The following is a 12,025-nucleotide window of genomic DNA, read 5'->3' as shown; positions in this document are numbered from 1 at the left end:
TAAACTAAGCCCAAAAGATCATAAGTGTGTGGTCATGAGTATGAAGCCTAACCTCAGGGTGAAGGAATGTGGGGCCCACTATTTACTGAGGACCAAGCTGCTCTGTGGATCATATAGGTCATCTCTTTATCCTCAACAAGGTCAGAACCACTGACAATTAAAAGACAAAGAACCTTAACTGTAGGGAAATGATGTAGATCTCAAAGTTCCACAGCTCCTTGCCCTCGACCTCCTGGGGCGTTCTTTCACTATCTGTGCGTATTGCTGGAAGCAAAGACACTGGGTCTGAAAAGGCATGTGTCAATGGCTGGCCGTTCATGCTCTTCTTTCATTTAGCACATGTCAAATGAGTGCACACCGCATGCTGAGCTCTTTTCTGGGTGATGGGATGTAGCAGCGATCTCGATCGGCATCACTCCTGCCCTCCCGAAGCTCACATTCTAGTGCAGAGACTTGCACAATACAAAATCATCCACAAACCATGCAACTCAGGTGCTGACAACATGCAGACATAAGGATGACAGATGACTGATGTGCGGGGCGGGAGAGGGCACAGAGCAGGCCACCCAGGATAGGGATCCAGGAAGGGCCTAATAATGTGACATCTGGAATGATGACAAGGAGACACTCAGGTGATGAACAGGGGCAGTGTGAGGAGAACTCGTAAAGCCCTGGAACAGGAATGAGCCTGGTGTGTTCAAGGAACAGGGAGGCCAGGCGTGACCGCCCAGAGAAGAGGGCAGGAGTGAGGCATGCGGAGAACAATGCTTTTCCAGTAAAACTACCTCAACCAGAAAACGCATGACACATTTCTAAAATGCAGAGGAGGACTTCACACAGCCCATGTTCCTTGTCACAATTCTCAAGAAAACATTGTCTTTTTTTTTTTTTTTTTTTTTTTTTTTTTATTATACTTTAAGTTCTAGGGTACATGTGCATAACGTGCAGGTTTGTTACATATGTATACTTATGCCATGTTGGTGTGCTGCACCCATCAACTCGTCAGCACCCATCAATTCATCATTTATATCATGTATAACTCCCCAATGCAATCCCTCCCTCCTCCCCCCTCCCCCCTCCCCATGATAGGCCCCAGTGCGTGATGTTCCCCTTCCCGAGTCCAAGTGATCTCATTGTTCAGTTCCCACCTATGAGTGAGAACATGCGGTGTTTGGTTTTCTGTTCTTGTGATAGTTTGCTAAGAATGATGGTTTCCAGCTGCATCCATGTCCCTACAAAGGACGCAGACTCATCCTTTTTTATGGCTGCATAGTATTCCATGGTGTATATGTGCCACATTTTCTTAATCCAGTCTGTCACAGATGGACATTTGGGTTGATTCCAAGTCTTTGCTATTGTGAATAGTGCCGCAATAAACATACGTGTACATGTGTCTTTGTAGTAGAATAATTTATAATCCTTTGGGTATATACCCAGTAGTGGGATGGCTGGGTCATATGGTACATCTAGTTCTAGATCCTTGAGGAATTGCCATACTGTTTTCCATAATGGTTGAACTAGTTTACAATCCCACCAACAGTGTAAAAGTGTTCCTATTTCTCCACATCCTCTCCAACACCTGTTGTTTCCTGACTTCTTAATGATTGCCATTCTAACTGGTGTGAGATGGTATCTCATTGTGGTTTTGATTTGCATTTCTCTGATGGTGAGTGATGATGAGCATTTTTTCATGTGTCTGTTGGCTGTATGAGTATCTTCTTTTGAGAAATGTCTGTTCATATCCTTTGCCCACTTTTTGATGGGGTTGTTTGTTTTTTTCTCGTATATTTGTTTGAGTTCTTTGTAGATTCTGGATATTAGCCCTTTGTCAGATGAGTAGGTTGCAAAAATTTTCTCCCATTCTGTAGGTTGCCTGTTCACTCTGATGGTAGTTTCTTTTGCTGTGCAAAAGCTCTTTAGTTTAATTAGATCCCATTTGTCAATTTTTGCTTTTGCTGCCGTTGCTTTTGGTGTTTTAGACATGAAGTCCTTGCCCATGCCTATGTCCTGAATGGTACTACCTAGATTTTCTTCTAGGGTTTTTATGGTATTAGGTCTAACATTTAAGTCTCTAATCCATCTTGAATTAATCTTCGTATAAGGGGTAAGGAAAGGATCCAGTTTCAGCTTTCTACTTATGGCTAGCCAATTTTCCCAGCACCATTTATTAAATAGGGAATCCTTTCCCCATTTCTTGTTTCTCTCAGGTTTGTCAAAGATCAGATGGCTGTAGATGTGTGGTATTATTTCTGAGGACTCTGTTCTGTTCCATTGGTCTATATCTCTGTTTTGGTACCAGTACCATGCTGTTTTGGTTACTGTAGCCTTGTAGTATAGTTTGAAGTCAGGTAGCGTGACGCCTCCAGCTTTGTCCTTTTGACTTAGGATTGTCTTGGCAATGCGGGCTCTTTTTTGGTTCCATATGAACTTTAAAGCAGTTTTTTCCAATTCTGTGAAGAAACTCATTGGTAGCTTGATGGGGATGGCATTGAATCTATAAATAACCTTGGGGAGTATGGCCATTTTCACGATATTGATTCTTCCTATCCATGAGCATGGTATGTTCTTCCATTTGTTTGTGTCCTCTTTGATTTCACTGAGCAGTGGTTTGTAGTTCTCCTTGAAGAGGTCCTTTACATCCCTTGTAAGCTGGATTCCTAGGTATTTTATTCTCTTTGAAGCAATTGTGAATGGAAGTTCATTCCTGATTTGGCTCTCTGCTTGTCTGTTACTGGTGTATAAGAATGCTTGTGATTTTTGCACATTAATTTTGTATCCTGAGACTTTGCTGAAGTTGCTTATCAGCTTAAGGAGATTTTGGGCTGAGACGATGGGGTTTTCTAAATATACAATCATGTCATCTGCAAACAGGGACAATTTGACTTCTTCTTTTCCTAACTGGATACCCTTGGTTTCTTTCTCTTGCCTGATTGCCCTAGCCAGAACTTCCAACACTATGTTGAATAGGAGTGGTGAGAGAGGGCATCCCTGTCTTGTGCCAGTTTTCAAAGGGAATTTTTCCAGTTTTTGCCCATTCAGTATGATATTAGCTGTGGGTTTGTCATAAATAGCTCTTATTATTTTGAGGTACGTTCCATCAATACCGAATTTATTGAGCGTTTTTAGCATGAAGGGCTGTTGAATTTTGTCAAAAGCCTTTTCTGCATCTATTGAGATAATCATGTGGTTCTTGTCTTTGGTTCTGTTTATATGCTGGATTACGTTTATTGATTTGCGAATGTTGAACCAGCCTTGCATCCCAGGGATGAAGCCCACTTGATCATGGTGGATAAGCTTTTTGATGTGCTGCTGAATCCGGTTTGCCAGTATTTTATTGAGAATTTTTGCATCAATGTTCATCAGGGATATTGGTCTAAAATTCTCTTTTTTTGTTGTGTCTCTGCTAGGCTTTGGTATCAGGATGATGTTGGCCTCATAAAATGAGTTAGGGAAGATTCCCTCTTTTTCTATTGATTGGAATAGTTTCAGAAGGAATGGTACCAGCTCCTCCTTGTACCTCTGGTAGAATTCAGCTGTGAATCCATCTGGTCCTGGACTTTTTTTGGTGGGTAGGCTATTAATTGTTGCCTCAATTTCAGAGCCTGCTATTGGTCTATTCAGGGATTTAACTTCTTCCTGGTTTAGCCTTGGGAGAGTGTAAGTGTCCAGGAAATTATCCATTTCTTCTAGATTTTCTAGTTGATTTGCGTAGAGGTGTTTATAGTATTCTCTGATGGTAGTTTGTATTTCTGTGGGGTCAGTGGTGATATCCCCTTTATCATTTTTTATTGCGTCTATTTGATTCTTCTCTCTTTTCTTCTTTATTAGTCTTGCTAGTGGTCTGCCAATTTTGTTGATCTTTTCAAAAAACCAACTCCTGGATTCATTGATTTTTTGGAGGGTTTTTTGTGTCTCTATCTCCTTCAGTTCTGCTCTGATCTTAGTTATTTCTTGCCTTCTGCTAGCTTTTGAATGTGTTTGCTCTTGCCTCTCTAGTTCTTTTAATTGTGATGTTAGAGTGTCAATTTTAGATCTTTCCTGCTTTCTCTTGTGGGCATTTAGTGCTATAAATTTCCCTCTACACACTGCTTTAAATGTGTCCCAGAGATTCTGGTATGTTGTATCTTTGTTCTCATTGGTTTCAAAGAACATCTTTATTTCCGCTTTCATTTCGTTATGTACCCAGTAGTCATTCAGGAGCAGGTTGTTCAGTTTCCATGTAGTTGAGCGGTTTTGATTGAGTTTCTTAGTCCTGAGTTCTAGTTTGATTGCACTGTGGTCTGAGAGACAGTTTGTTATAATTTCTGTTCTTTTACATTTGCTGAGGAGTGCTTTACTTCCAATTATGTGGTCAATTTTGGAATAAGTGCGATGTGGTGCTGAGAAGAATGTATATTCTGTTGATTTGGGGTGGAGAGTTCTATAGATGTCTATCAGGTCCGCTTGGTGCAGAGATTAGTTCAATTCCTGGATATCCTTGTTAACTTTCTGTCTCGTTGATCTGTCTAATGTTGACAGCGGAGTGTTGAAGTCTCCCATTATTATTGTATGGGAGTCTAAGTCTCTTTGTAAGTCTCTAAGGACTTGCTTTATGAATCTGGGTGCTCCTGTATTGGGTGCATATATATTTAGGAGAGTTAGCTCTTCCTGTTGAATTGATCCCTTTACCATTATGTAATGGCCTTCTTTGTCTCTTTTGATCTTTGATGGTTTAAAGTCTGTTTTATCAGAGACAAGGATTGCAACCCCTGCTTTTTTTTGTTCTCCATTTGCTTGGTAGATCTTCCTCCATCCCTTTATTTTGAGCCTATGTATGTCTCTGCATGTGAGATGGGTCTCCTGAATACAGCAGACTGATGGGTCTTGACTCTTTATCCAGTTTGCCAGTCTGTGTCTTTTAATTGGAGCATTTAGTCCATTAACATTTAAGGTTAATATTGTTATGTGTGAACTTGATCCTGCCATTATGATATTAACTGGTTATTTTGCTCGTTAGTTGATGCAGTTTCTTCCTAGCCTCGATGGTCTTTACATTTTGGCGTGTTTTTGCGATGGCTGGTACCGGTTGTTCCTTTCCATGTTTAGGGCTTCCTTCAGGGTCTCTTGTAAGGCAGGCCTGGTGGTGACAAAATCTCTAAGCATTTGCTTATCTGTAAAGGATTTTATTTCTCCTTCACTGATGAAACTTAGTTTGGCTGGATATGAAATTCTGGGTTTAATATTCTTTTCTTTAAGAACGTTGAATATTGGCCCCCACTCTCTTCTGGCTTGTAGAGTTTCTGCCGAGAGATCTGCTGTTAGTCTGATGGGCTTCCCTTTGTGGGTAACCCGACCTTTCTCTCTGGCTGCCCTTAAGATTTTTTCCTTCATTTCAACTTTGGTGAATCTGGCAATTATGTGTCTTGGAGTTGCTCTTCTGGAGGAGTATCTTTGTGGCGTTCTCTGTATTTCCTGAATTTGAATGTTGTCCTGCCCTACTAGGTTGGGGAAGTTCTCCTGGATGATATCCTGAAGAGTGTTTTCCAACTTGGTTCCATTTTCCCCCTCACTTTCAGGCACCCCAATCAGACGTAGATTTGGTCTTTTTACGTAATCCCATACTTCTTGCAGGCTTTGCTCATTTCTTAAGAAAACATTGTCTTTAATTAAATATCAAGAGGAACTGCTACATTAATCTAAAGATGTAAAGGCCATATCACTAACACCATATATTGATAAAATATGTGTTATGTCATCTCAATATAGCAACCAATACCAAACTACACCAAAGGAAGTAACGACAGGAGGATTTTTAGCGGACATGGAATAACTCTAGTCATCCAGTGAATGTCAAGGAAAGATCCACACCACAGCAAGTCAGGCCTTACAGGTGGTGATGAGGATTTTGGATTTTAGTCCACGTGTGAGAGAAGACTATTAAGAAGGTTTTAAGAGGGGCAGTAAAGGGAAGTGATTTACATTTTAAGAAGATAATTCCAGTTCCCACATAGAGAATGGGCTGGAGATAGAAGGTGAAACCCGTTCGAGAGCCAGGGCTGACAGAGGTGAGGGGCCAGGGTGGCAGCACCCGGAGGGGAGGACTCAGGTTTGGGAAGTGTCAGAGGTGGAGCACCAGGATTAACTTCACATGGAGATGAAAGAGAGCAGGGACTCAAGGATGATTCCTGCCTCTGACCTCGTTCTGTGGTGGATAATCATGCCAACAGCCAAGACGTGGAGGGCTGGAGAGGAGCAGTTCAGGCACGAGGTTTTCAGACACTGACCAGACATCAGGCAGAGAGCCGCAAGGTCAGTGCTCCGTAGAGGACGCCCTCACCCAGGGGAGAGGTCAGAGGTAGGGAAGCACACTCGGGGGTTATCCGCACACATCCACACACAGTCACAGGACCACAGGACACCGTCTAGGAGAAGGTGCCATAGAAAAGAGGGTGAAGGACTGTGTCCCAGACACACCGACATTTAGAGTCTGGACTCAGGCAGAACAGCTCGCAGCAGAGACAAGCGAAGGTGGAGAAGCTGGAAGAGTGTGGTGAGACTCACACGGCAAAAGCTGTTGAACAATGTAACTCATCCCAAGAACTGCAGGATTAGAGTCCCAGAAAGTTCCCATACACACAAAAAAAGGTTAGATCATATTTTCTTCTAATAGAAAAATAGTTAATGCCTCATATAATGTAAAGTAGTCACATCAAATAATTATGCTGCCATTAAGAAGGATGTATATCTTACTTTTTTTTTTTTTTTTTTTTTTACTTTAAAGCTCAAATGATGTAGTATAATTTATGGGGCAATTTCTGTTAGAGTATTGTGAACTAGCCAAGGAATTCCAAAATATTCATCAAGAGTTTTCTTTGTTTTAAATTGAGAAAGTCCAGCTGTAATTGCCCTTGTAAAACTTCTTGCACAGAATAAGAAGTTAAAGATTGATGAGAGTTTGGTCACGGGGAGATAAAGTAGTTGGCAATCAAAGATACTTTTTAACATGATATTAAATTTTGAACAGTATCAAATAATTTATAAATAAGAAAAGCTGAGAACATACACAAATGAGAAAGAAAAAAGGGACAACGCAGAAGAAGTACAAGTTTAAAGGCTGAGAAAAAACCAAACTGAAGTTTACACCTATCGCTCTTTCAAGTATCATGGAAAGAAGCAAACTAAAGTACTGAGTGAAATTTCCACACGTTTTCCATTTTCCTCCCGGGGTCCTCATTTACAAGAGGAATGTATATGACTAAGAGATGACCAGAGGACACCTGCTGTCAGGAATGCATTTCAGAAGCATCTCTCAGGCCTCTGTGCCCCGCCTAGCCCAGGCTCCTGTGACATCTCAGTCTACATTGGCAAGCAGGGACATGAAACGCAGCGTCCACCCCTGCCCGTGGTGACAAGCACAGGTGTCTCCCACCCAGCCTGCTGACTCAAACCCCGTTCCTGAAGTCTTTGAGCTGTGTGAAATCTAACACGCATAGCGTTCAAAGCCCTCTCAAATCGGGCCCTGAAATCTATCATCAGGCCTTAAAACTGTGTTCTCCCCAACACAAGCCATGTGCTTTACCACATTACTAACAATATGTGAAAAAGTAACAGAGAGGGCAAGTCCGTTTATCACTACGCCGAAAACAGCCCATGAAGATTTAAGTTCTGCAATGACCACAGGCCCCTAATGAGGAAGCACCAGGGCCGCTTAAGTCCAAGCACTAAGGGAAACCCTCACTGCCCTAGAAGCCCCTAGGCAGTCCCTGCCCTGCGCTGTGTGGGGCCGAACCTGGGTCTTCGCCTCGCCTCCCAGCACCTCTGCTCAGTTCCTGTTCCTGTCCTCAGTGTCTCCTCCCAGCCCCTGCCCTGTGCTGTGTGGGGCCGAGCATGGCTCCTCGCCCCGTCTCCCAGCACCTCTGCTCAGCTCCTGTCCTCAGTGTCTCCTCCCAGCCCCTGCCCTGCGCTGTGTGGGGCCTCACCTGTGTCCTCGCCTCGCCTCCCAGCACCTCTGCTCAGCTCCTGTCCTCAGCGTCTCCCCCCAATCCCTGCCTCTGGCCTCTGTCTTCGACTGTCCTTACTGCCTTTGCTGGGGTCACTGCATGTAGCCCTACAATGCCCACGTGGCCAGGCCACCCCTTCTTCCTACACATGCTAACACAGAGGCCTTCTAAAGATACACCTGACCGTGTCGCTTCCCTACCTAAAGTCTTTCACTGGGCCCCTGTTGCCCAGCGCAGGGGTCCGAGAGCCGTCGCTGTAAGGGCCAGAGAGGACGTATTTCTGCTTTGCCGCCCTGCAGTCTCCATCAGTGACTCAGCTCTCATGGCAGCGTGAGAGCAGCTCGCAGCTGCCCCACTGTGCTCCCCAAGAATGCTGTGAAAGCTGGGCTGGGCTGTGTTGGCCAGTGGGTCACTGTCCACCTGCCGCTGACCTAGAGGATAAAGCCTCATCTCTCCGTCCCAGGGTGTGAGGTGTTTGGTGCACCATGTTTGAGGTCTCCCAGCAGAATGTGAAAGGTGGTTTAGGAGGCCGCAGCTGGGGGCAGAGGCCAGAAGTCACCTCTGTACCTTCCTGCATGCTGCTGCAGACCCAGCGCTGCCTACAGACAGGAAGCCTGTCACAAAAGGCCCCATGTCACATCCCTGATGCCCTTTGCACGTGACATCCCAGCCCCAGTAGCCCTCGCCTGGTCCCCTCCCTCACCAGTTTCATGCCTGCTCCCTGCACCCTGCACTTCTACTCCCGATCCACCTGAAAAGCATCACAGCCCCTGTCAGGCCACACCTGCACCTCGCATGGGCTTAGCAGAGTTTGCCAAGCAAAGCTGAGTGGCCGCTTAGCTGGGTCTTAAAACCCGTTCCGTCATCTAAGCAGGCTCTCTGGCTCCAGGTGGTTCCAGGTGGTGGGCTGTATGGTAAGCCCACATGCCGGGACATACCCACGGCTGCACCTCCTTCACCACAAAATTGGCACCTAGGTCCGACCTACATCCAACAAGATCACCTTTCGGTTAAACAGGCGTTCTGTTACCCTTCAGCTTCGTGAGCTGGCAGAGGCACCGTGAGATAAGAGGCAATACCGTATCCAGATAAAGAGCGATATTGTGTCCAGAACACGTGAACACTCGAGTGAAAACCTGTCATGGATCTCCTCCTCCCCAAATCTGGAAAAGGTTCTTCCCACGCGGTGCTGTTGAGATGATGCCCTGTCTTCCTCCTCCATTGCTCCGTGTGGATCCCTGCAGGGAGCAGGCCAGGCACGCAGCAGTCATGGGTAGATCAGCCCTGGTGAGAAGGACCCCACGGTGTTGGGCCAGGTACAGCCTCAACCCCTGCCATTGTGCCCACGGGGCAGCCCCAGACAGAGGCTGGACCATCGCCCTAGTCCTGAAGCCTCTTTAGCGAATGTGCTTTCTGGTGGGCGGTGGGTGTCCCATGAGACTCGGACCTGCACCCTGTGCACCCCTGTGACCTTTCCCAGACCACATCCCTTTCCTGACCTTCCTGCCAGGCTCTGACCAAACAGCTGGGCCATTTGTCACTGCCCAGGATCCTCCATACCTTTCCCAAAGGCCCCTTCTCGCTTCACACAGCAAAGGCCCAGTGTGCTGCTTCAAGCCCCATCCCTGGGGTGACTGGCTGCAAACAGGGCCTGTTCCTGTCACTGGCTGTGAGGAACCAGGATGGAACCACTATTGTGAGTTGGTAGAGAAAGTGTCGGGTGCCAGCCCAGGGAGTGAACCTCCAATCCGTCAACTCACCTCTGCACCATGGCCCTGCACAGGCCCAACCCCAAAGGTATATTATTCACTATGTGGTGAATCGTGGCTGCCCCTAGCCCCTTAGACTTGGTGTGTCTGACAAAATCCAGCTCACAAAGGCAAGAGCCAGCCATGGTCACCCCTATTCCACAGGGAGCCCTCGGTATCTGCCAGGGCCCGGTAGCCTGCTAGGAGCGTCTTTTCCATGGCAAATGGTTCTCTGGCATAGAAGGTGTAGCTCTGCTTTGAAAACCAGGGGGTCTAGGCCATGACTCCCTCCTGGGCTTGCTAGAGGATCCACTCCAGAGCAAACCTCTCTGCCAGGCTACACCCATCCCCCGTGCATCTGCGGGGTCCAGCCCGAGTGGCAGTGCAGCTCACATAGTGGCCTCGCCCTGCATCAGAGGCTCCTCAGCCTTCAGCCCTCTGCACAGATGAGTCAAATCAGTATTTCCAGGGACAGTTCTGTGCTTCTGAGTGGTTAAAGGTACAAGGTACAATAATTTGTCTTTTACCTTGAAAGGACTGTGCCAGCATGCCCCAGATCCTTGCATGTGAAACCTTGCTCTGACATGGCGGGAGCCTGAGTCTTTGCAGGGTTGGCCTGGGCTCCTCTGGCATGTGTGGTCTCACCAGGACCCCTAGAACACCTACCTGTTGTTCTCTGGGTCCAGTTAGCCTGGCGTTGTCAACTTAGGGGGACCCAAGAGACGTTCAGCAGCAGGTCCAGGCCACTGCACCCTGTTGATGGCGTTATGACAGACAGCAAGAGTTAACACAGCCTGGGGGTAAGACAGTCAGGACCACTGGTGCTCCTGACACACGGGTCTTCAGAGGAAGTGAGTCAGTGCCCGAGAAAGGCTGAAATCAGAAGTGATGTCAAGAGCCTGTGAGCTGGGCGCAGCGGTATCTTCACGCCACACCTCCTGGAAAGCTCCACCTTGAAACATGCTGACGGACTACTCCCTCTTCCGCATTCCACAGCCCTGCTTCCATGTGCGTTTCCATGACCTCATCCAGCGTGCTATGGTTTTGTGTTTGCACATCAGTCTTTTCCCCAGGATGGATGTTCCCTGGGGTCAGGATCCATGAATGTGTCCGCTCATCCCACCCACCTTCAACAGTGCCTGCACAAATTAAAGATTCAACCAAAGGTGGTTGCATTAAATAGAAACGTATAAATTATCAGGATCAATACTCACAAAAGCAGTTGACTAAGGATACTGACTTATCGAAGGAAGAATATTATGTTTAAATGTGATAGAAAATATTATGAAGCATGAGATGACCAAATGAAGGCTTTTCACTCCGCCTGGTTAACCTCCTGGAGTCTAGTTGGTGCCACTTACATGCTAGCTGTTAGCAAAACAACAACAAAATACCACCTCCTTTAAATTGACTTGATTCTCGAATGTGTGTGTTAATAATATCACCTACTATTCAACCACTGGGCAGATATGTGTTGAGTCCCTACTGTGTGCCTGGCTTTGTGGTAGGCGTAGAGGGTAGAACAAGTAGCGAAACCCAGTCTCTGCCCTCTTGAACTCATGTTCTAGGTGCCAAGCAAGTGAATGAAATAGCACATTTAAGAAGTGGTCAGTTCTGTAAGTCCTGTGTATTATTGAGGAGGAGGTTTGAGGGTTGGAATTTGCAAGGAGCATTGCAGACAGGCCTGTGGAGGTGGCCATGGGGTTGTGGTATGAACAACGACTTGGAAGAGGCTGGGGCATAGCATGCGGTGAGGAGGACGCACTTCCCAAGGTAAAGGCAGGGCCAGGACCAGCCTCAGATGTGAGGAAAGGCCGAGTTCGGGCAACAGCCGGGAGTCCATTGTATTTGGTGGGGTGTCAGTCAGGAGAGGACCCTCTGAGGTGACCAGGCACAGAGGGTTTAGGATCTCCCAGCCTGTGTGAGAACTTGAGCTTTCACTCCCAGCGTCATTCCAGTGGGCTCCTCTGGCTGCTGAGAGGCACAAGTGCACGTGACCAACAGAGGATGCTGAGCCCATGCAGGTGAGACCCACAGGGACAGAAACATTAACAGTGGCTGTATTTGCATTCTAGGTATATTTTGAAGTCACAGCCAACAGTCTTTGTGGAAATTATTCTGTCAAAAAATAAAAGTCTGGACTACAAAACTTAAGGATTCTACTCCTAAATCAAACTGTGTCCCCCAAAACCCCCTTAGCAGAAAACAGCTCACAGAGCTGCACAGCCCCCAGGAGACCGCATGGCCTCATGCCCACTTCACATGAGGCTGTGAAGGACAGTGGGTGAAGAAATATCT

The sequence above is a fragment of the Rhinopithecus roxellana genome, chromosome 17 (genome assembly GCF_007565055.1).
Source record: "Rhinopithecus roxellana isolate Shanxi Qingling chromosome 17, ASM756505v1, whole genome shotgun sequence".
Taxonomy (NCBI): Eukaryota; Metazoa; Chordata; class Mammalia; order Primates; family Cercopithecidae; genus Rhinopithecus; species Rhinopithecus roxellana.
The sequence above is the reverse complement of the archived record's forward strand: the minus strand, read 5'-3'. Positions refer to the sequence as shown.